A 24,465-nucleotide genomic window follows, 5' to 3' on the forward strand; every position below is an offset into this window, starting at 1 on the left:
TCTGCACTGATATCGCGGAGCCTGCTTGGGATTCTCTCTCTCTCCCTCTCTCTCTCTCTCTCTCTCTGCCCCTCCCCCACGTGTGCGTTCTCTTGCTCTCTCTCTCTCAAAATAAGTAAATAAGTAATGAACACCTGTAAGGATGCCCAGCACTGGCCCCTCTAATCCTTGCTCTAGGTCAGGGCACTGCCCTTATCTTGGTTTCCCAGATGAAAACACGGGCCCAGAAAGCTTAAGTGCCTCATTCAAAGTCACACAGCTAGGAAGTGGCAAGGACAGAAGGGCTGCGGCAGCAGCTGTCACAGCTCATCCTGGAGCGCGAGGTCAGGTGCCAGGCCCCGGGCGACGGCTCTGTAAACACCAAGCCCAGGCGTGTCCCTCCCCTGAGCTCCTAGGAATTTCTGCGCCACCCACCATGGAGACGCTGTGTCTGTCCTTCCCGCTCCCGCAGGATCGCCAGCGAATGTGCCTGAGGGAGGGAGGCCAGAGGTGCGTTGGCTCATCCGCCGCCTCGGCCACCAGGAGCTGCCTCGATTCCCGAGAAGTGGGCAGGCTCCACGGTGGGACCCGCAGCTGGTGAGGGGTAGAGTGGCCACCGGGAGGGGCTTCTCTTCCAGCTCAGGCTGGGTGGCGTGCTAGAGCTCCAGGCCCGGCCCGAGCCTCCCACCCGGCTCCTCTCAGAGGCGGACTCACCGCCAGGCAGTCAGGCAGGCGGGGGCAAGCCCCACCGCTCGGAAAGCGTTGTGCTTTGCTATGTAAAGAACCTTCTCAAACATTGAACAAGTCCTGGAGAGACATGGTGGTGATACTTGCGTAACTGGACGCTTAAAAACGGCAAAAGTAGGGGGCGCGCGGGGGGGGGGGGGGGCGGGCAGTCGGTTGAGCGTCCGACTTCGGCTCGGGTCCTGATCTCGCGGTCTGTGAGTTCGAGCCCCGCGGTGGGCTCTGTGCGGACAGCTCGGAGCCTGGAGCCCGTTTCAGATTCTGTGTCTCCCTCTCTCTCTGCCCCTCCCCCGTTCATGCTCTGTCTCTCTCTCTCTCTCTCTCAAAAATAAACATTAAAAAAACTTTTTAATGGCTAAAGCGGCAACTTGTATGTAATTTACATTCTACCACAATGGGAAAACGCCCCCAAACTCAGTGGCTTGAAACAGCAACCATTTATCGGTTCACGAGCCTAGAGCTTGGGCTGTGCTAGGCTGGATGGTTCGACCGGACTCACCTGGGCTCACGCACGTAGCTGTGGTCAGCTGGCAGGTCACGTGGCACTGACTGGTCTCGGAGGGCCTCACTCATGCCTTGTGGCCAGGGCTGGCTGTCACCCGCGTGGGCCACATACCTCCACCTGCCTAATCCAGGCCCATGTTGCTGTACCCCAGGTATATTCACACGCGGACAGTTGCAAGGGCCTCAGAAACACCAAGAAAGGGCAAGCCCCGATGCAAAGGCACTTTTGCAACCCGTGCTAATCATATCGGATCGCGTCCCGTGGCCAATGCGAGTCACACGGCCAAGCCCGGAGTCAGTGTGGGAGGGGGACTACAGCAGGGGTAAAATGCAAGGGGCCGTGAGAAAATTGAGGGCCACGACTGCCCCCCAGCTTGTCCACGTACAACATATGTCCGTCACTGCACGGGGGCGTTGACTTTCCAAACAGAAAAGAAAGCTGGTTGCCCAAACCAGCAGCTACTTTGGCCATTAAAGGCACAAGATGCCCCCAGGCAGGAGTACAGCTTCCAGAAATGAAGGCCAGCGATACTGAACGTCCTAGCATGAAGTCTTCCCACGGAGACCTATAACACGGCCCACATCCTCGGCTGGGGCATTTCTGCAAAGTGTGAGTGGGGGAGGGGGAGTGAGGTCAGGCGAGCAGGGTGACCCCAGCTCTTTCCCAGTCTGGTTTGTGGAAATGCCAGCCTCCCCCAGCCCATTCATCCCCTTGCAGAGAAATTGTGATTCCTGGGTCCTGCCCCCATCAACAGCGATGTGGCGAAAAGCAAGGTTTGAAGGAAGAGGGATAGGTGGGAAGAAGCAGGCCGAAAATGACCCCTTCCACCATTTTCTTTGCTGCCTTGTCCCAGGAAAGAGCGGCCGGAGAACGACGGGCCGCTGTTCCCTTTTACGGGTGACCTACCTCTCTCCTGGGAGGAAGCCGAAGGGAGGGCCAGCCACCACGGCTAACTGGGTGACGGGAAGGCAGCCACACCCACAGCAAAAGTCTGCCCAGAGACGTGGAGAGCCTGGGTCAGCCCATCAACCACCGCTGAGTGACCTTGGCCAAGTGACAAGGCCTCATGCAGTTTCTTCACAGAAGTGAAATGACTGGACCGAGCCCTCCGACAGGGCCGTCCTGAGGATCCTCCACCCAAACCCTCACGTGCAACAGCCCAGAGCACAGCGAAGATGCAGGTCTTTCCAAACGGCTCTCTCCCCCACGCCACAAGATCGCCTCTGTGACCCAGGCCAAGGTAACAGGGCCTCTAGGTTGCTTTTCGTCCCATGTCTGAGCGGCACACGTAACATCCGAGGGCCGTCCTGGCAATGGTGCTCCCAGTCTCCTGATTCCAGAGAGCCTCCGTCTCGCCTGCCCGGGGTTGGCTCCCCAAATCTCCACCGAACAGCGTCTAAGGACGTCCCGACGGTCGCTCGAAATCCTACTTCCCACTCGCTGTGGCAGGGGAGGGGAGGCGACCCTGACGAGAAGGAGGTATGGCCTCTGTGGCGGGGAGAAGGGGTCACCAGCCACTGTCACCTGCAGCTTCCAGAAAGCAGGCCCGACCGTGGCCCCACGCGCTGCCTCCCCAGAGTGCGGGAACCGAGCTGTGGAAAGCATTTTGATGTTTCTCTTCCCTGGACCTCCCCACCAAGCAAAATGCCAGGCAGGAGGAAGTAGAGACAAGAGAGCATTTTTTAACGACTTTGTGTAGCAGCAGTCCTGCATCCTTCAGAAAAAAACAGAATTCAGATTCCCAGAGACTAGAGAAAGAATATGAGGCCAGGAGATGATCTCTATTCCACGAGGCAGACCAACCCACCATCACACACACACACACACACACCATTCCCCATGCCCCTGGGCTCACCAGGCTTCACCACTCGGCACCCTCAGTTGTTCTGGGCTGACCCGCCTCACGCCTCAGGTCACCAGGGTGCTAGACCCCAGGCTCATCTTGCATGTTGACTTGACGAACACTGCCCCCACCTGGTTCAGCTGGTTTATTGCAAGTTCATTGGTCCCCCCGCCCTCCAATGGGACCCGATCATGTTTTTCTTTATGTTAGTTACATAATGTTTTCCTCTTTCCGGAGGTAAGAAAAGCACCTCTGCCTCCTAATTTTCACTTGGGGGGCTGAAGGAAGGGAGGCAAACGATGGCCAGGAGTCTCCATGTCACCCTGGCGACGGGGGTGCTTGGAGGCTCCCTCACTTGGGCTCTCCCCCAGAGGCTGGAAGGGAATGAACTGCCACCTTTCCCTTCAGGGAATGCTGTAGGCCTCCTGCTGTCCCCTGTGGGCTCCCTGACTCCTCAGGGCTGGGAGGGTACGGCCATTGTTCAACTGGGGAGGGGGCACATAGGCGTGGGGCCCTGGAGGCAGTAGGGGACCCCGATAAACCGTCCTGGCTTTGAACTCTAAATAGGAGCTACCCTCAAAGCCTCCTTTCTCCAGGTTCAGAAACCTGGACAAGTAGCCCCCCCCCCCCTTCCCAGGGCCAATGCCCAGATCCGGATGGAGGGGGAGGAGAGAGCCTCTACCGCCGCCACCGCCCCCCTGTGTATAAAACTCCCTTTGTATGCAGGTCGCCGGCTGCTCCCCATGCCAGGTGCAGCTGCCAGGATTCTCAATGCGGTTTGAACACAATTTGCCAGTGTTGGTTCAGCTCCGCTGGCTTCCAGTTGGGGGGCCATATGCTGCCTTTAATCTGCCTGTGCGATTCTCACCGATGTCAATAGGCGCGGGCGGGTGGGTGGCTGAAATGGCCCGAAAGCCGGGGCCGGGGTGGCGCTCCCACTGCTGCCAGGCGGGCCCCACTCCGCACACCACCGAGGACCACCAGCGGGTCCTCGCAGGAGGCCGTGGCGCTGGGCGGCGGGGACAGGCGGGGCTGGCCGCTGGCAGCTGCTACTGTGTTTGGCTGTGGCGCGTGGGAGCCTCCCCGGCCGGCCATCCCCATAGCCGTCATTGGGCCTTCCCCTCCGCACACATCCCTGCCAAGGAAGCCGGCCGGGGAGGTGCCAGCGCTCGGTCCAGACTTCACATTTCCCTCATTCTTTCTTTAATTGGATTTTTGGTCCTGCTGGGCAAAATAAGCTTTCCACTGGCAAAGCACTCTTGCCTCTTCTGAACGCGCGATGGTGCCTGGCGGCTCTGGGAGGCTCTAGGCAGAACGTTGCCCTCCTCCCCCGCCAAAACATTCATTCCTTCTCTCCAGGGACACGAGAGCGTGGCGCGCGGGTGCGCGCGCGCGCACGCGCACGCACGCACGCGCGCGCGCGAGCGCACCCACCACTGCCACCAGCTGCACGCACGTACCGCACACCCCACGCACACCTACACCGCGTGCCACGTGCACACATATACACACACCACCAGCATATGCGCGCACATACACCACACACGCTGCCAGGTCCACGTGAACTTGGCCTCCCTCGGAGCACTTCACTTGGAGGCCTTCTCTGAACTAACCAGGTGAAGACCCTGGCTCCGAACAGCCCAGCCGCTGGCAGCACAGCTTGGGAGGGTGGGGGGGAGGCGGGGCGGGGGCTGGCTGGGCTCAGCAGCTGGGCTGCCTCCTCCCTGTAGTCAGACCCTCCTCCCCTGAAGGCCTGAAAGTCCCAGTTTTGTGACCCAGCCACAGATTAAAGTGCCATCTCCCTTCCTTCCTTGACAGGCAGGCAAGCGAGCTTAACTTAGTGTTTGTCTAGGGGGCGGGCGGGAGGGGTGAGGGATGAGCGGGCAGGCGAGCTGGAGTCTGACTGAGAAGTGGCATTTTACTAGCAACACACAGAAGACATTTGGCTGCTCTGAGGCCTTGGACTGAACATTAGGGAAGAAGGGGACAGGAGGGAGAGAATGAGAGGAGAGAAGGAAAGGGGGAAGGGAGAAGGGGAGGGGAAAGAAGAAGGGAATAAGAGGAGAGGAAGGTGAGGGGAGGGAAGGAGAGGAGGGGAGGAGGGGGAAGGGATGAGGAGGGAAAGGGGAAGGGAGGGGAGGGGAGGAGGGAGAAGGAATAGGGGAGGAAAGGGGAAGGGGGGAGGGGAGGAGAGGGAGGAATAGGGGAGGAAAGGGGAGGAGAGGAGGGGGAAGGAATGGGGGAAGAAAGGGGAGGGGAGGAGGGGGAAGGAATAGGGGAGGAAAGGGGAGGGGAGGAGAGGGAAGGAATAGGGGAGGAAAGGGGAAGGGGGGAGGGGAGGAGGGAGAAGGAATAGGGGAGGAAAGGGGAAGGGGGGAGGGGAGGAGGGAGAAGGAATAGGGGAGGAAAGGGGAGGGGAGGAGGGGGAAGGAATAGGGGAGGAAAGGGGAGGGGAGGAGGGAGAAGGAATAGGGGAGGAAAGGGGAGGGGAGGAGGGGGAAGGAATAGGGGAGGAAAGGGGAAGGGAGAAGGGGGAAGGAATAGGGGAGGAAAGGGGAGGGGAGGAGGGGGAAGGAATAGGGGAGAAAAGGGGAGGGGAGGAGGGGGAAGGAATAGGGGAGGAAGGGGAGGGGAGGAGGGGGAAGGAATAGGGGAGGAAAGGGGAAGGGGGAGGGGAGGAGGGAGAAGGAATAGGGGAGGAAAGGGGAAGGGGGGAGGGGAGGAGAGGGAAGGAATAGGGGAGGAAAGGGGAGGAGAGGAGGGGGAAGGAATGGGGGAAGAAAGGGGACGGGAGGAGGGGGAAGGAATAGGGGAGGAAAGTGGAGGGGAGGAGAGGGAAGGAATAGGGGAGGAAAGGGGAGGAGAGGAGGGGGAAGGAATAGGGGAGGAAAGGGGAAGGGGGAGGGGAGGAGGGGGAAGGAATAGGGGAGGAAAGGGGAAGGGGGAGGGGAGGAGGGAGAAGGAATAGGGGAGGAAAGGGGAAGGGGGGAGGGGAGGAGGGAGAAGGAATAGGGGAGGAAAGGGGAGGGGAGGAGGGGGAAGGAATAGGGGAGGAAAGGGGAGGGGGGGAGGGGAGGAGGGGGAAGGCATAGGGGAGGAAAGGGGAAGGGAGGGGAGGAGGGGGCAGGGATGGGGAGGAAAAGGGAAGGGGGGAGGGGAGGAGGGGGAAGGCATAGGGGAGGAAAGGGGAAGGGAGAAGGGGGAAGGAATGGGGGAGGAAAGGGGAAGGGAGGGAGGGGGAGGAGGGGGAAGGAATGGGGGAGGAAAGGGGAAAGGAGGGAGAGGGGAGGAGGGGGAAGGAATGGGGGAGGAAAGGGGAAGGGAAGGAGAGGGGAGGAGGGGGAAGGAATGGGGGAGGAAAGGGGAAAGGAGGGAGAGGGGAGGAGGGGGAAGGAATGGGGGAGGAAAGAGGAAGGGAGGGAGGGGGAGGAGGGGGAAGGAATGGGGGAGGAAAGGGGAAAGGAGGGAGAGGGGAGGAGGGGGAAGGAATGGGGGAGGAAAGGGGAAGGGAAGGAGAGGGGAGGAGGGGGAAGGAATGGGGGAGGAAAGGGGAAGGGAGGGAGGGGGAGGAATGGGGGAGGAAAGGGGAAGGGAAGGAGAGGGGAGGAGGGGGAAGGAATGGGGGAGGAAAGGGGAAGGGAAGGAGAGGGGAGGAGGGGGAAGGAATGGGGGAGGAAAGGGGAAGGGAGGGAGGGGGAAGAGGGGGCAGGGATGGGGAGGAAAGGGGGAGGGAAGGTAAGGAGAAGAGGGGTAAAGGAAAGGAGGGATGGAGTAAGGAGAGGAGGAGGGTCAGAGAAAGAAAAGAGGGGAAGGAAAGGAGAGAGGAGGGGGAAAGGGGAGGAGGAAAACAGAGGGCGGGGCGGGCGGGTGGTGGAGAAGAGGAAAATGACTAGAGAAAAGGAAGGAGGGAGAGGAAAAAGAGGGAAGGAAAAGAGGGAAGAGCTCTCCCACCCCCAGCCCCACCGTTTTTAAAGGAGATGAGTTTTACTTTGTAGCAGCCCTGAGGAGCAGCACAGCGGAACCCTAAAGCTCTCCTGGGCTGAGCCGGTGGCACCCTCAGGGGCACACCCTCCGGGAGCTGGGGGCCATCTCTGGGGCGCAGCTGGGCGGTCCTCAGTCTGGGGCCCTGAGGTCCAGGGCCCGCATCTCCGCGCGGCTGCAGCGTGGGTTAGAGCCCTCCCAGGAAGTCCTCAACCCCCACGGCAGGGGGAAAGCTGCCAATGGCCAAATACATCACAGTATTTCAGAGTCCCTGTTAACAAGCACCCATTAAAATTTGACAACCAGGTAGTGGCGCGGAAAGCACTCATTTTGAAAAAACTTGAGGCTTTCTGCTGGTTCAGCAGGACAAAGCCGGTATACCTGCCCCTTGCATGCTAAGCCCGGAGCTCGAGGCCTTAGCTCCTGGGTGCTGCCTGGTTAATGGAACACGGGGTGTTTATTTGCCAGGCCCCATCTGAACCTGGCTTGTTAATGAGGCTGCCGTTGTAAGCTCACTGCCAGTCAGGCTGCCTTTTTTTAATCAAAAGATAAAACAGTCGGTTATCAAGGATTAATGACTCTTACAGCATCCATATGAGGCTCGTATTTATCTTTTAAAAGAAAACGGAAGGAAGAAAAATGACCAGATTTTGTTTCAGTAAGCAGTTTAAATCTGCTCTGGTAAGTTGAATTCATTCATTCATTAATTCAGTCATGTGTCTGGGAGAAGCCAGCAGGAGCCCCTTCCATCATAAGAACTTCTCACTGTGAAATAAACCCCGAGTAACCAGATTAACTATGAAGTATGTCTCCGTCAGGTTTTAGGCATTAGTTCAAGTGTACTTTCTGGGCGTTCTAGCTTATTGTAGCGAGTTGCCGATTCTGGGCTTCCAGGCAGCCCTTGGGGAGGAGGAAGAGCCTCTGTTTCCCCTCTCTGGCTTCAAAATAGAGCTCGTGTGTGCAATGACATTCCTGTGCCATGTTGATTTAACTGAGAATATCAATATTTTAAATAGGTTCCCATATGATTCATATACTTTTGCATAGCACCGAGTGGATACATATCGCTCCGCGTCTGAACACACAGAGGCATACGTGCACGGTCACGTGTGCAGGTGCACACACACGCACACAAGCACCTGTATCCCATATACATGTATGTGACCGTGCAGAGTGCGGGATTCCCAAATACTCATTTGATACTGTTTGGGGGTTTGCACCAGAGAGTATGAGAGTGGGCTCTTTTATTTAGCCACCCAAGATGTGGTTTGGAAAACAAACAAACAAACAAACAAACAACTATTGGCCTGCTCTATTGGAAAGCGGGCTCTACCGTTTTCTAAGTTGTCTGTCTTCATGCTGGCCTCTTTCTTTATATTCCCTACCTTCTTTCTGAGTGTCTCTGTGCTCCGAGGGATGAAAGCTATAACTATTGCATGAGGATACTTGAAATCACAGCCAGAAATGTCAAGGTGCTCCTTCCCACACCATCAGCAATGAGACACATTCAGGTTACAATGCCGGCCATTTTGGAAATTAAATTGATATTTACGGCACTGCAGCACATCATTGTGTGGCTTCAAAGAAAGGCAAATACTGATTCTGGAGTGGGCTGGGGAGCACAGACAAATTCAAAGAACTCCAATGGGGTCTGTCTATTGTAGCTTAACCTCTCCAGATCTCCGGCTCCTCATCTGTACCATGATGATATTAACACCTGATCTACCAGCCTGCGGGGGAACCAGAATTCCCTGAAAGGATAGAATTTAAAGGAAATGCCTACAGGGGACTATTTCCGGGAGGGCAGGGTAACTAACAGCTCAGTTCCCCGAGGGAAGGGTGTCACCTGAAAGTCCTAGAACCCCTGCTGTTTTGCAGATTGCTGTTCTGACCTCTGGGCTGGGAAGAGAGGCTGGTGATGGTGGGAGTGTGGAGGAGTCCTGGTGGAAGCTTCCAAAAGCCCCGTCTTCATTAATACGACTTCGAAGTCTTGGAAAAGCTTCTCGGCAATCTCATCTACAGAGAATTGGAAACGCAGGCAAGGGGCCATTTTGCCTGCACTGTGCCAGCCATCCCTTCTGGTGACGCAAACCCTCAAAATAGTAAAGGGCTTTGCCATAAGATATCTATTCATTGCAAAGGGGAGAATCATCACTTTACACTGAAGAAATCCAGCAGACATCCCGTTGACCAAATGACATCACATGCCCCCTGTTGCAAAGCACGGAGAAGGACACAGCATCACTTCTACGGGATTCCTGCCAAACGTGAGGAACCTGAATGGCATCTTGAGGAAACAGCAGACAAACCCAAGTTGAAGGATCATTTTGCAAAATAACTAACCTGGATGCTTTAAAAATGTCAAGGTCAGGAAACTCAAACTAAAGACGGAGGAACTGTCCCAGATTAAAGCAAACCAGGGAGAAGAGACAATGGCACACAATGGGTGATTCTGGATTGGCTCTTGGAACAGGAAAAAAAATTTTTTTCTTTTGCTATAAAGGGCAGTAGCGGGACAATTGAAGAAATGTGAATGTCTGTAGATTAGATAACACTGTTATAGCAATGTTAATTTCCTGATTTTGATAATTGCATTGTGGTTATATAACAGAATATCCTTGTTTCTTAAGAAATCCATACCAAAGTATCAGAGGTAAAGGGTCATCATGTCTGCAACTTATTCTCAAATAGTTCACTAATATCTATATCTATAGCTAGCTAAGCCAGCTAGCTATGTACCGTATATCTGTCGACAGAGAGAGAATAAAGGAAATTAGTAAAATGCCAACCTTTAGAGAATCTGGGTGAAGGGTATATCAGAATTCTTTGTACTATTTCTGAAACTTTCCTGTGAGTCTGAAATTTATTTTAAGCTAAAGATGAATAAATACATAAAGGACTTCGGGTTTCGCTTTGGAGCAGCAAGGAACAAGGGAGACGGGGAGCGGACTGGAGCCAAACCGGGTGAACATGAGGATCCCCCAAGGGTCAGTGGACGGGGTGGCCATGACCCAGCAGAGAAGAAGTGGGACAGGGCCCAGCACTGGTGCTGACCTCAGCCAAAAGTTGCCTCTAGAATTTTCTGCAAGATGGCTGTACGCTGATGCAGGCTGGGAAAGCGTTCTTTAGGGCTCAGTGCCTAGCATGGGGCTCACCGTTTAATAGGTGGCCCGTTGGTATTGTTGCCAAATGAATGAATGAATGAATGAGCATGCTCCTCCCTCCACATCACACACCGCAGGGCAGCAGACTTTCCAGGTCTGACCAGGGCGCTGCACGTCTGTTTACTGGCCCCGCTTGGATGAGAAGGCTCGAGCGGCGACAGTGGGAGTCAGAGCTCCCTGCATTCATCCAAAAGCTTATGTGAGATTCATTATTTAAGCGACAGCACATCCCCCAAATAAACACGTGCGTCTTTGCAGCCCGCAGCCGGGAGCGCTATTAAACACACAGCGCCAAAAGGCTCCGGCCTTCGCTGCTGCGTGCAATTTCCAGCCGGCTCGCTATTCTTTTGTCACCGCCTTTTTATTGGTTTTCTCAAAGTGGTTACAATGCTGTTATTGTAAAACCCTCACACCAGAAGAGTGAGCGAGGCGGCGGGGCCCGAGAATAGAGCAATTTCGGCCGGGAGAGTCTGCACACCTGGTGGGGGAGGCTACCTAGGGAAAGTGGGGGGAAACGGAGCCTTTTCTTTGCTCAGGTCCACTTGACCCACTTGTAAATCCCCTGGGAGCCAGGACAGCCCTTGAATTCCCTGGCGGGTAATGGTCTTGGCGCTTTCTGCCCCTAGGGGTGGGGGGGGGGGGGCCCAGCTGTGAAGAAATCTCAGCGGGCCCCTTCCCCCCCCCCCTTCACAGGCTAGCTCAGCTTCCGGATGCATGGGCGGGCAGGCGTGGTCCCGGATGGGGGTCAGCCCGGAGGACAGAAGGGAGGCTGTGATTTCCCCAGCATCTCCACTCCTCGCCTGCAGCAAAGACTTTTGTCACCCCACCGGGTCTAATTTGCATGCAAGAAAATGTGCAAATTCTAAGTGTGCATACACCTTTTACCCCACGTCGCTGTCCAATACGACTTCCGGCAAAGTTGAAAATGTTCCGTATGTTCACCCGTGGCTACTGAGGCACTTCAAATGTGGCTAGTGCTACTAAGGAACCGAATGTTTAGTTGTACTTCATTTTAATTTAAGGAGCCACATGTGGCCAGTGGCTACTATATTAACACAGATATAGAACATTTCCAGAAACTTCCCTTGTGCCCCTTCTGGTCAGCACTTCCCAAGAGGTTTTTCTGACTTGTGCTTCTGCAGACCAGGGTTTCTCCACCTCGGCAAGATTGATATTTGGGGTCAATTAATTGTGACGTTTAGCAGACCCCTGGTGGAGACCTCCTAGATACCATAGCACCCACTCCCAATTGTGACAACCAAAAATGTCCCCAGACAGAATCAAATGTCCCCCAACGGGCAGTGGGGTGGAGACTCACCCATGGTTGAGAGCCACGGCCCTAAATTTAGTTCTGCCTCTTTTTAAACTTCAAAGCAATGGAATGGTACCCATGCTACATGCTGCATGCAGCCTCTTCTTTTTATGTACGGTAACACCTTGGTTTACGAGCATCATTCGTTCCAGAAACACGCTCGTAATCCAAAGCCCTTGTATATCAAAGCGAATTTCAAGAACCATCGGCTCGGTTGTGATCACGTGACGTTCCGTGTCACGTACTACTCCTAGTTGCAAGACGTCGCTCGTTTATGAAGTTAAAATGTAGTAGAAATGTCTGCTCGTCCTGCGGAACACTCGCAGAACAAGTTACTCGCAATCCAAGGTTTGACTGTGTATATGCCATACCCACATACAGACCCCTATGCAAATGCATATGCATATACCTATACATATGCAATATACACAGTAGGAATGCTTTGCTCACCCTTCTGGAGGCTGGAACTCTGACATCAGGGTGCCAGTGTGGTAGGGTGAGGGCCCTCTTCCAAGTGGCAGACTTCTGGCATTGTATCCTCATTTGGTGGAAGGCTGTGTGCAGCTCCTTTTGTCCAACATGGTGTCTGCGAGATGCGTCCAGGCTGTGGTTGCGAATCGGTGGCGCATTCCTTTGTATTGCTGGGTAGCATTCCACTGCAAGGATGTACTAGTTTGTTTATGCATTTGTCTGCTGATCAACATCTGGGTTGTTTCTGGGTTGGGGCTAGTATGCGCACAGTGGCTAGAAACATTCATGAGCAGAGCTCCGTGCGGACCTAGGTTGTCATGTCTCTTGGGTGGGTGCCCGAGAGTGAAATTGCCAAACCACAGGTGTGTGCTTAGCTTCATCGGAAACTCTTCCGTTCTGTGCTGTGCTGTTCTACGTTCCCACCAGCAATGGATGACAACTCCAGCTTCTCCCTACTCTCGCCTGCCGAGGGGCACCATCTGTCTTTTTCATTTTAGCCATTCTAGTGGGTGGCGGGGTAGCCTCCGAAAGGCCACGGGCCCCCCCCCCCCAAGGGAGCCAGATTCAACCCGAAGCTGATAACAAAAGCATGGGCACCGAGAGGGGCTCCGGACCACCCCCCTCCCGCCCTGGCCTGGCCGAGCTCTGACTCCAGGGGAGTCCGCCTCGGACCCCCCCGCAGTGGAGGAGGGGCAAATTTCTCCCCCCTCAATTCTCTTTCTGCTCCTCAGCTTGTGGGAGGGGCGACGTGCCATCCAGGGAGAAGTCACGGACAAGAGGACAATAACTGGCAAACAGAGTTTGCATCACAAATGCGAATAGCAGGTAAAATATTTCTATAGGAAAGCCTCAAGCCCTGCCCTCCCTCAGCCCCACCCCACTCCCAACACTCGCACATGCGCCCGTGTGCACATGCCCTCCACAGAGACACAGGGCAGCACTTCGTTCTTTGCAAGGTGGTGGGGCGGGGGGGGGGGGGCGGCAGTGATGGTGATGAGGAGAGACGAGAAGACAAGAAGAGTTGCTTGGCTGCCACTTGGGGAGTTCAAAACGGGCTGGCTAAGGACTTGCCAACTTTTGGAGGGCATGCCCTGCAAAGATAGTAAATTAGACCCTAGAAGATGGGACACACATCAAAGAACCCCCACCCCCACCCCGCCTCGGTGCGGCTTCCCGTCTAATTTTCGATGGAAAATAAACAGTGCAACTCAGAAGTTGGAGATAATATAATGCCACCAGGATCTGGACACAGAGAGCTGTCTGCATCAGGACTGACAGAGTGTGACAGGTGAATCCAGAGGGGTTTACCAGAGGAAGTCAGGAATCTGAAGGAGAGGAGAGCCTGGGATGAACCACAAAACAGAGGAAGCACCCCACCATCCAAATAGGAATACATGTCTTAACATGCTCTTTTGTTTGGTGCTGTTTTTGAGGGCCTCCTCAACAGCAATGCTCCCCTAAAACTTTACCCTGAGGAAATGTTACTACCCCCACCAAAATATATATGTATATATTGTTTTGAGATTCATAAGCAAATTCTGGGTCATGAAGCAATCTCTGCCTCCTACTGTAATGCGTTGGTCTCTGGGGGCCACTCGGGTCTCTGACGACATTATTCCGTAGCAGTCAAGGGGACAGGGGTCGGGGATCAGGGGCCCTCTGGAGACAGCATCGCGTGTTCTGTCAATGGCTCAGGAAAGAACGAGCTAGAACTGGGAAGTGGCTTTTCTGGCATTGAGAACGTGGACCTTAGTCAACCTAGACAAGGGACGTGGATCTCGGTCTCTTGCACCTAGACGCCTTGGTGCTGGAACATTCTTATGCCACTGGTGGTAGGACTTCAAGCCGGCATCTGCTTGGGGAGAAGAGATGTTAGCCAGCCGGGAAATCACAGCGGGAGGGACATCCAGCCGAAGATTGTAAACCAAATGCCCCAGGTTCGTGTTTCTCCTAATATTTTCTCTTTGCCCGCCTTTAAAGTATTTACTAAAATGCAAGCTCCTTAAGGGCAGGGGATCGTCTGTTTTGTTCACAGCCGCACGAGCAGCTACGGATGTACCTGAAGCATTGCTCACTGAGTATTTACTGAACAGCCGACCAGCAAAGCCCCAGCTGAATGCTCAGGCCTTGGGTCCGCTGAGCCACTCAGCCATCGGGAAGGCAGAGTATTTAGCAACAGAGGAGGCACACTCAGCATGTGGCGGAGAAACACGTGAGCCTGACGTGACCATTTCAGGGCTGACCGAAGTGAGGAGCCCACGGGGAAGGTGACTTCTCTGAAGGTTCCCGGTCCAGCCATGTTCTCAGCCCCTCGGTGCTCTGGGGGCGCGGTGGGCCTTATTTTACTCAAGTGTGCCCTTACGGGGGCCTCCTTCCTTATTCGGGCCCCAATCCTCAAGCGTGATCATAAGCAAGTTTCCAGGAAGGAAAGCCTCCAAGCAGCCAGAGGAGGCCAGACTCCCAAACTTCCCTCCTGGCACGTCCCCCCCTCCCGAAGTTAGTACCTAGAAGCGGCGGGCCACCCCCAGAAAAAACACTCTTTATGACTGGTCCCACGAGTCAGGCAGACGTCTCAAAAATCAGCTTTATTTTTGAAAGAGGAACAGAAACATTAGCAGGATGAAATCACACTCGTTTCTCCGAGTCCAGACTCCTGGAGGTAAGAAGGCCTGGACACGTAGGAGCAAGCTTGCTTCCCGACCTGCGCTCTGGGGGTCAGGTGAGAGAGCCGGGGAGCCAACCGGTGGTCCCCGGCTTTGCCAAGGTCGCCTTACTCCCAGCCTGCAAGGGGCGAGGGCCATCCTCCTCCCACTGGCGGCCGCCACCTCCGTCCCGGGTTCTTCTGCCCGGTGATGGCACCTCTCAGCTCCCCTCGGTTTCAGTCTCTTCATGGTGTGAGGGCGCGACTCGCCGGCGGACGGTTCGAAGGCCAGCCGGGGTTCACAGCCAGCAAAGGATAGAGCGCTCTGGGTCTCTGTTATCTAATCCACCTACCTCTGGAGCTTCCCTTGGCAACTCGCTCAGGAAGCGCCCCTCCCCCCACACCATCTGGAAGTGGTTTTTGAAAAATCTACTCGTTATTGTTACAAAGCAACACGTAGGCTTTTGCAAGATACAGTTACAACAGCAGCCCCAAATCTGTAAGTTCCCAAAAGGTAGGGATGTTTCCTCTGTTCCCCCAACCCCCCCCCACCCTACCCCACCCCCCCTTCCGGGCGCTGGCACATAGTAGGAGCTTGATAAGTGATGGCCGAAGGGGTGCAGAGTTGATACATTTGCAGTAAGGGTGCTTCAGTTATTTCTGCATAACAAATAGTTTCGAAATGTAGCAGCTTCACAGACCAGCTTCTTTGTGCTCTGGCTCTCGACGGGCTGGGAATTTGGGCGGGACACAGCATCGACGCCTTGTGTCTCTGCCCCACGATGTCTGAGGTCTCAGTGGAAAAGATGTGAACGTTTGGGGGGACTGCGCTCATCACCCTTCGCTCGCGCGTCTGGCCACTTGGGTCGAAGTGACTCAAAGTCTGGGCTCACCGGGACTGTTCATCTGAGCGCCCACATGTGGCCTCTTTATGAGAATTGGGCTTCCTCACTGCATGGCCGCCTCAGGGTGATCAGAGCTCTTACGTGACAGCCACTCAGGGCTCAACGCAGAAGCTACTTGGCCTTTTAGGACCCGGCGCTGCCATACTTTCGTTTGAAGCTGTCATCATCCCATCCAGATTCGAGGGGAGGAGAGATAGACCGCACCTCTCATTAAAAGGGGTATCGGAAAACGGGTCGTGTTTTAAAACCACCACTAAGGGGAAAGCCCTGTCTCCCTTAAGGCTGTTGCGTTCATTCCTTCAAGAGAATTTATCTTGCACGGGCCTGTGCACAACACGTCAAGCCCTGGGTTGGGTCACGTGTAAGGATTTAGCAGGTGAACAAAATAGACACTCTGTCTCTGCCCTCACGTACCCTGCACTCTACTAGAGAAGACCGATTTTTTTTATTTTTTTAAATGTTTATTTATTTTTGAGAGAGAGAGAAAGAGAGAGAGAGAGAGACAGAGCATGAGTGGGGGAGGGGCAGAGAAAGAGGGAGACACAGAATCCGAAGCAGGCTCCAGGCCCCAAGCTGGCAGCACAGAGTCCGACGCGGGGCTTGAACTCACAAACCGTGAGATCGTGACCTGAGCTGAAGTCGGACGCTTCACCGACTGAGCCACCCAGGCACCCCTAGAGGACACTGATATTAAACAAAGAAACACACAGGGGCGCCTGGGTGGCTCACTGGGTTGAGCGTCTGACTTCTGACTTTTGATTTCAGCTGAGGTCATGATCCCAAGGTCATGGGAGCCTGCTTAAGATTCTCTCTCTCTCTCTCTCTCTCTCTCTCTCTCTCTCCCCCTCTGCTCCTCTCCCCCACTCGTTCTGTCTCTCCCTTTCTAAAAAAACTTTTAAAAATTGAAAAACCAAATAAACATGACAGTGCATACTTACAGATGGTGATAAGGACTATTTGGTTAGAGGGAGTGCCGTGAGAAAGATCAGGGAGACTTGATGAGGATGGGAAACATCTTGTTTCTCCAGGAGCAAAATCTGATGCGAGGTTCTGCGTGCAAGCAGTTGCTTTGGAGGTGATTCCTGGGAGCAGCAGTGGAACAATGAGGACCTGAGAGAGAGCTAGGAGGGAGGCTGGGGGATATGTTAATCAGTAGGCTACCGCTGCGGGCGAATGGCGCTCAGGGCTGTGGGATACTTTTTTTTAAATGTCGTTTATTTATTTTGAGAGAGAGAGAGCGCGCGCGCGCGCGCGCACACACACACACACACACACACACACACGCACGTAGGGGAGGGGCAGAGAGAGAATCCCAAGCAGGCACCACGCTGTCAGCGCAGAGCCCGGTGCAGGGCTCAAACTCACGACCCTGAGATCATGACCTGAGCCGAAACCAAAAGACACACGCCTAACCGACGGAGCCACCCAGGCGCCTCAGCTGTGGGACACTTCTGACTGACAGTGTGGAACACGCTGCAGCTCGGCCCACCCGAAGGCCGAGGAAGCTGGGCCATCTACCCCACCAAAATCCTAACAGTCGTAGCTGGGGGCGCCAGTGCGGGCTGTGCTCGCTGTGGGCCCTGCCCACTCTGCCAGCCAGGGAGAAGCTCAGGCAAAGGGCCCTACATTCTGGGGGAAGGAGCCTTCCCTTGGCTCTTGGAGGAATCTACCTTGGGGGTAAAAGTGGCCCCGCTCGAAAAGCGATCTTCTCAAAGGAGTTCCAGGGTCAAGAACAAGTGATTTGTGGATGGTCCATCTATTCGTCTGTGTTCCATGTGGAGTTTTACCGAAGACCACCCCGAGGCCGGCACTTAGCAGGGTGCCTTAGAAGGCAATGCATTTTTGGTTTTCTGCCCATGGGTTCGCAATGACTGTCAGCACTGAACTCCCTGCCCACCCCCCCCCCCGCCCCTCCACTTTGTGACTAATGGAAAACAACGACCAAATTGCCCATGAGCAGGCAAGGTGGGGCTGTTTGTGCCCAGGAGAGCATTTTTCCTTTTGTGTGAGGTTAACTGCCAGGAATTGTGGGCACCACACCCCGCAACTCTGACCTCAGCGGAGCTTAGCCGCAGAGGCTGGCCCACCTTAAGTTACCAGGACACCATTCATGGGGGGCGGGGGCTCACGCGGACGGAAGCACTTACTTAGAGGGAACATTGCGAAGCAGCGCCCCGGGTCCAATGGGTGGCCACGTCAGCCGGAGACTATGCTCTTGGCATGTGCAGGGTCACTGTTAAGGCTGCCACGTGGCTCTCGGACTCTGGTCCCCCTCGTGAGATTCCAAGAGAACATACGTATCTCCTCGGAAGTTTTGCGACTCCCGGCTCCACGGAATCGCGGGGCTACAGCAGACTGGACGTGAGGCTACAAAACCAACGTTTCATAAGCGACAGCAACGCGAGGGAAAATGAGTGAGCAACTGAAAGAAACTGTATTTTTATTTTTAAATAGCGAAATCGAATTTCTGCAGGCTTTTCAAAGAACCCTTGTCTGAATGACCCTTTTCCAATCCCGCTGCTATCAGGTATCGTGTGCGACGGAGCCCAGAGAAATGGGTGCGATTCACTGGACCGCGCTTGAGGGATTTTTCTTTTTTTTTAAAGTAAAACGCCGATAATAATAATGACCACCACTGCAGTGAAAGTGCTTGGCAGGGCGGGTAACTGAGGTCCGGAATGACGCCCTTGGCTTCTTCTTGTTACCCTAGCTGTGTGTGCCCCTGCCTGCTGCTTACCTGTGGGCTCGTGAGTCCTCTCCCACACAGCCACCCATCCTTCCTTCTCACCTGGGTCACTGCCACCCTGAGGACAGCCAAGCTGTGTGTGTGTGTGTGTGTGCGCGCGCGCGCGTGTGTGTGTGTGTGTGTGTGTGTGTTAGAGAGAGAAAGAGGGAGAGAAGGAGGGACAGACCAAGGGGGGCTGGGGGTGGGAGAGGGGGGAAGGGAAGAAAGGAAGGGAGAGAAGAGGAAAAAGAGAAAGAAGAGGGAAGGGAGGAGGGGAGGAGAGGAGGGGATGGGACAAAATGGGAAATGGGTAGGGAAAAGATGGGGCGGGAGAGAAAGAGAAGGGGGAACGGGAAGGGGAGGGAGAGAGGAAGGGAGATGGGGAAAGGAAAGGGGGAGGGGAAAGGGAGAAACGGAGGGGAAGGGACAGAATTCCATTGGGATAGAAAAACCAGGAAGTCAAATTCCTACCCCAGGGATAAATAGAACCCCAGCTGCACCAAGAACAGGGCAGTGGTAAAATCATCTTCCTGGACTCCAGACCCCACGTCGCCGTCCGGGTATAGGGCACAGAAGGTTTGGTGGGTTGCAAAGGAGAGAGAGAGGGCCCTGGGGGCTGCACGATGAGGCCCCTGTGGAAGCCTTCAGGCTGAGCTGCTACAGGTCCAGAGAGGCGGAGAAAAGGAGGCGGGAAGGAAGCAGGAAGTGGGTTGATGAGAAAAAGAGCAGGCTGCCTGGGGCAGGGAGGGCGGGAGCTGGACAGAGCCCTGGGGCCCTGCTGGATGCGGGTCTGAAGCAGAGACCCTTCGTGGGCTGGAGGCAGAGGAGACTTAGAGTCTGTGTCTGGTGCCCCCGGGCCTTGGCCAGAAGCGGCAGTCCTGCCTCCGGGTGCCAGGGGAAAGGCCTGGGCGCCACAACTGCTCCTGACCCTGACCACCTTCCCCTTCCCTGACCCCACTCTGGGTTGTGCAGGGCTGCTGGCCACTGATGACAGGAGAGAGACAGACCCCTCAGGTCCCTTCTACTGACCACAAGAGCCCCTCTCCCAACTTCTGACAGCCTGCACCTGTGACACTCGGGAGGCCTGCCCTGGAGCAGCTCGCTGTCATTGAACCAAAAGTATCTGGGTGTTTCTAGCCCCCAATCTCAGAGTAGCCCCTAGCCAGTCAAGGAGCATGACGGCGCAGCTCTCTTGCCCCGAGGCAGGATAGACTCTGAAGTGTGACCCACCCTCCAGAGCACCCCCCCTCCCACCCGCAGTCTGACTAAGACTGAGCCGTGGCACTTGGTCTGAAATTGACCTCTTCCCACCCCACCCCCCCCCTTCCAGGTATCTGCTGGGAGCCCAGCCTTAAGAAATCACTTCCGTGGAAATCCTCATCGGAGGGTCTGCTTCTGGGGAAATGGAAGTCATGGGGCCCGCGGGCTGGCAATAACAACAGGGACTGTGGGTACGCGCGGAACAGACAGTTCTCATCTGGTCCTCGCTGGTATTGAGCTCGTTGCACGGAGGAGGAAGCGGAAGCCGGCGGCGCTCAGAAGGGACTTACCCAGGGTGGCAGAGCGGGTGAGCGGAGCGGCTCAGATGAAACCCAAGCGTTGCTAGCTCCAAAGCGAACGTTTAGTCCCTGACATGCCACGGAAACGAGAGGGGGCTGCACGCTCTCCTCCGGGGAGCCCTCTGCCTCTTCCCAAAGGAGTCCACACCTCTGGGCCACACTGCCAGCAGCGATCTGGGGCCCGCCGGGTATAGAGGGAGCCAGGATGATGGCTGCGGGGAGAGCCAAAGTTCCAGAGAAAGCCTCGGTTCGCCGCCAAGCACCCAGAGGCCTTCACCTGGGGGCCCCACTGCTTAATCAAACTCCACGATCTTCTTCGTGTGGTTTTTTCAGACCAACCTCCAAAAGCCAGCACTTACTAGGAGGAACTCGGAGGCTGCCAAAAACGCCCTGTGAATAAATGTTCAGGGTTCCATCAGGAGACGCCCACAGTGACTGATGACTCATCAGATGACCAGCTGTCACCACTGCGCACTATATATAGAAGGGGAAGGCCGGAGGGGTGCCTGGGACCTAAGGCAAGGAGGGGGAACACGCACCCAGGAGGTGAGGCCCTAGCTGGGGGGGGGGGGGGGCAGGCCTAAAGTACCTGGAGACCCCGCCCTCAGCTCCCCCAAGTGACGGAATGTGGGTCAGCGATCCCCCCAGTACGGGGCGCTGCTCGAATTGGAAGCGAGGCCAGCACACTGATAATGAATGACTGGCCCCATTTCGGGTGCTCCATAGCCACACGTGGTGGTTGTGGCTACTGAATCCGTAATTAATGACGACTACTAATGATGGTTATGGGAAGAATACATACATACGGAGGGCTAATTAACATCGCGGCCACTCACGCGGCCCAAACCGAAGTTCCGGGCCCCGGGGCTCGGCTAGGCGAGGCCAGCGCCGCCCGATTGGGCAACCCCTACCACGTGTGGCTATGGAGCACCCGAAATGCGGCCAGTCCAAACTGAGAGGTACTGTAAAGCCTAAAACACACACCGGATGTCAAAGACTTGGTTCCAAAAAAACAATGTAAAATATCTCGTTAATAATCTTGTTTCTCGGTTACATGTTGAAACGATAATACTTTGGATAAACTGGGCTAAATAGGATATGTTGTTGAAATTAATTTCACCTGTTTCTTTTTACCTTTTTAATGTGGCCACCAGAACATTCCAAATGCCATATGTGGCTCACATTTGTGGCTTGCATTATATTTCTATTGGACAGCACTGGGTTACAGGCTAGAGGCCAGAACCTTCAGGAAATCCTGGCTATGCCCTCTCCTGACAAATAAAGCCTGCTTCCTGGTTCAAGGCTGCTCTCCAGACAATGCCAGTGGCCGGCCGCAGCTCCACATACGGGTCACCGAAGGCCCAGGTGACGCACAAAAGCCCCCGCGTGTCTGTGAACCTCAAACTTGCCCCTCATATCTTCTGAAAATTCACAGCCTTCTGAAGAAAGGATGATGAATCCAGTCGGCCTGTCCGGGCCTGTCTTCTCCCTTCCTGCTCTTACCGCCCCCCTCAAGAGCGTTCCACGCTGTGTGCTTGCAAAAGGAGTCATCAAATAAGGCCGCTTCACAAATGAAGCAGCCTTTTCCCTCAATATGCAAACAGCAGAGTCAGTCAAAGGAAAGAAGGGAAATGAGAAACAGAGAGAAAGGCGGATGAGGCAGTTCACACCGAGAGGGAGACAGCGCTATCCCAGAGACAGACACACAAATGTCACACACTCGGCCCGCTGAGACCCGGGGGGGGGGGGGGGAGGAGGGGAGGAGGGGATGTGCGCTTGTGACCATGTGCATGCGCCTCACGTGTCACGTTGAGCACGAGAGAGCCCTAGAGAAAGGTTCAAGAACAAGGTTCAAGAATGAGATAGACGGAAACACAAGAGACGTTCGGGAGGCAAGACCAAACGGAGGTGCGTGTGCGCATGTGTGTGTGCGTGTGTAGGGGGGGAGGGCACAGCCTCCCCCGCGTGGCAAGGACTGCCCTTTCTTGCTGTGTCATTTTAAATTATTCATGTCAGGACAATGGAAAGAATATAGCAAGATAAAAAATGCATCGAGGCCAGGCGCACCCTGGATTCACGTGGGGTAGAGCCAGCCCTGGGAGGAAGGGCTGCCTTGCCCGGTGCCCAGGAGTGGGCTGGGCCTCGGGTGGCTCTGGTGGGCGTGCTTTTCTGCTCATTAGGTGCCTCCAGTGCCGACGGAGCCAGGGCTGAACTGCGCGCGCCCGGGGGCCAGGCCAGGAGATCGAGGGGGCTGCGTGAGGAGCGGGGTTCCCCAGTCTGGCAAGGCGTCCCCCCCCCCTGCAGCCCACAGCCCCTGGGGCCAGGCAGAGGGCCGCCGGCTGCCTCCTCCCTCCCTCCTCCACACTGGCTGACTACCTCCGGCCTTCCCTGCGCTGACCCCGCACTGGCAAGGGCAGAGTCCCTGGGTGACCGACCACCAGTTAATCCAATCAAAGCCGCATTCTGTGCTACCAGGACAGGCTGGGGGACAAGCGGCTGTCTTCCCCCGCCCCCCACCCAGGGCTCCCACCCCTGCCAGGTAATCACACCCAGGCAGAGGCCTTCTGGCCGCCTGCACCGGCTTTGGGAATGTCACCGGAAGAAGGCTTCCCTAAAGGGGGTGCGGGACAAATGTGTTGATAAGCGCCGGCTGGCGTAACGAAACACCGCAGGGTATTGGAGACTTGGGTGCGGGGGGGGGGGGGGGGGACTCAGTCAGTTAAGCACCTGACTTCCTGATCTCGGCTCGGGTCATGATCTCACGGTTTGTGAGACGGAGCCCTACATTGGGCTCTGCACTGACAATGAGGAGCCTGCTTGGGACTCTCTCTCTCTGCCTCTCTCTCTGCCCCTCCTACCCTCTCAAAATAAGTTAACTTAAAAAAAAAAAAAAAAGACCTTAAGCAACAAATTTATATGTCGTAGTTCTGGAGGCTGGGGAGGAGCAGAGAGAGAGGGAGACACAGAATCCGAAGCAGGCTCCAGGCTCTGAGCCGTCAGCACAGAGCCCGACGCGGGGCTCGAACCCACAGACCGTGAGATCATGACCTGAGCCGAAGTTGGACGCTTAACCGACTGAGCTACTCAGGCGCCCCCCGACATTTCTTCTCATGAGGACACCAGTCCCAGTGGATTAGGGCCCACCCTAAGGGCCTCATTTTACCTTACTTACCTCCTTTAAAGGCCCAGTCTCCAAACGCAGTCACGTTCTGTGGTACTAGGGGTCGAGGCTCCAACACATGAGTTTTGGGGGACACAATTCAGCCCATAAGAACAAAGAACTGAGAAAGACAAGGCCAAGCCCACACAAGGACCAAGTGGGGCGTGCCCCTCTGTCTCCCTGCTTAGAGCCTCCGAGGACATTTATAAAAAACCGAAGGGCGGGGCGCCTGGGTGGCGCAGTCGGTTAAGCGTCCGACTTCAGCCAGGTCACGATCTCGAGGTCCGTGAGTTCGAGCCCCGCGTCAGGCTCTGGGCTGATGGCTCAGAGCCTGGAGCCTGTTTCCGATTCTGTGTCTCCCTCTCTCTCTGCCCCCTCCCCCATTCATGCTCTGTCTCTCTCTGTCCCAAAAATAAATAAAAACGTTGAAAAAAAAAATTAAAAAAAAAAAAAAAACCGAAGGGGTTTGGGGGAATCTTCTCCTGGTGGCTGGGAGTGGCTGCCTCCCGGGACCAGGGATGTTGTAACCTTATTTCTGGTTCAGTACCTGGCTCCCAGCAGGGAGACTATGAAGGAGGGAGAATAGATGCCTTGGGGTGAGGCTCTGAGTCCCTACTCATGTAGCATTTTGTCACCAGCGGAAGTGACTCCAGAATGAATTCGGGCTTCGTTCACAGAAGCCCTTTCAAGGTAAAAAAAAAAAAAAAAAGGGGGGGGGGGAGGGCACCTGGGTGGCTCAGTCGGTTAAGCGTCCGGCTTCGGCTCAGGTCATGATCTCACGGTCCGTGAGTTCGAGCCCCGCGTCGGGCTCTGTGCTGACAGCTCAGAGCCTGGAGCCTGCTTCCAATTCTCTGCCTCCTTCTCTCTCTGCCTCTCCCCTGGTCGCGCTCTGTCTCTCTTTCTCTGAAAAATAAATACACATTAAAAAATTAAAAAATAATAATAATAATAAAAAAAATGAAATCAAATTAAAAAAGAAAGAAAGAAAAAGTACTGTGGCAGATTGCATTGTCCGAGCTGGCGACAGCATGGCCCATGCCACATGCCCTTCTTACGATGTCACTCTTTCCATCAAGAGCTGGAGTCCCTTGAATCTGGATGGATTCGTGACAGCAGACGCAAGGGTCACTATACTATGTGACTTCCAAGGCTTCCTCTCTCAGGAGACTTACTTTTAGAAATGGGCCACCATGCTGTGGGGAAGCCCAGACTACACAGAGAGACCTCGTGGAATGTTCCAGCTGACAGCCTCCACTGAGATCCCAGCTAACAGCCAGCATCAATGGCCAGACATGTGAGTAAGGAAGGAAGCCTTCCATATGACTTCAGCCTCAGGCATTGTCTGATGGCAATGGCACAAGGCAGAGAGAGAGAGAGAGAGAGAGACAGGAAAAGAGCTGCCTAGCCAAGAACACTCAACCCCCAGAACAGCAGGAGATAAAAATTAAATGATAGCGGTTATTTTTTTTTTAAGCT

General features: G+C 55.1%; 1 long non-coding RNA gene across 4 annotated transcripts; it reads right to left on the reverse strand.

Annotated features, from left to right (window-relative positions):
* Positions 1-994: 994 nt before the first annotated feature.
* Positions 995-23,277, reverse strand: LOC115507119. Of its 4 annotated transcripts, none has more exons than XR_003966560.1 (6): positions 23,002-23,277; positions 19,821-20,219; positions 17,693-17,912; positions 17,216-17,368; positions 16,484-16,627; positions 995-1,034 (listed from the first exon to the last, which is right to left on the reverse strand). It is a non-coding gene; the product is annotated as an uncharacterized LOC115507119 (long non-coding RNA). The 4 variants fall into 4 exon arrangements; XR_004343212.1 differs by having other exon boundaries at positions 16,484-16,678; XR_004343213.1 differs by lacking the exon at positions 995-1,034 and adding an exon at positions 14,559-15,702.
* Between the last annotated feature and the right edge of the window lie 1,188 nt (positions 23,278-24,465).

This window comes from Lynx canadensis, chromosome X (assembly GCF_007474595.2).
Source record: "Lynx canadensis isolate LIC74 chromosome X, mLynCan4.pri.v2, whole genome shotgun sequence".
Taxonomy (NCBI): domain Eukaryota; kingdom Metazoa; phylum Chordata; class Mammalia; order Carnivora; family Felidae; genus Lynx; species Lynx canadensis.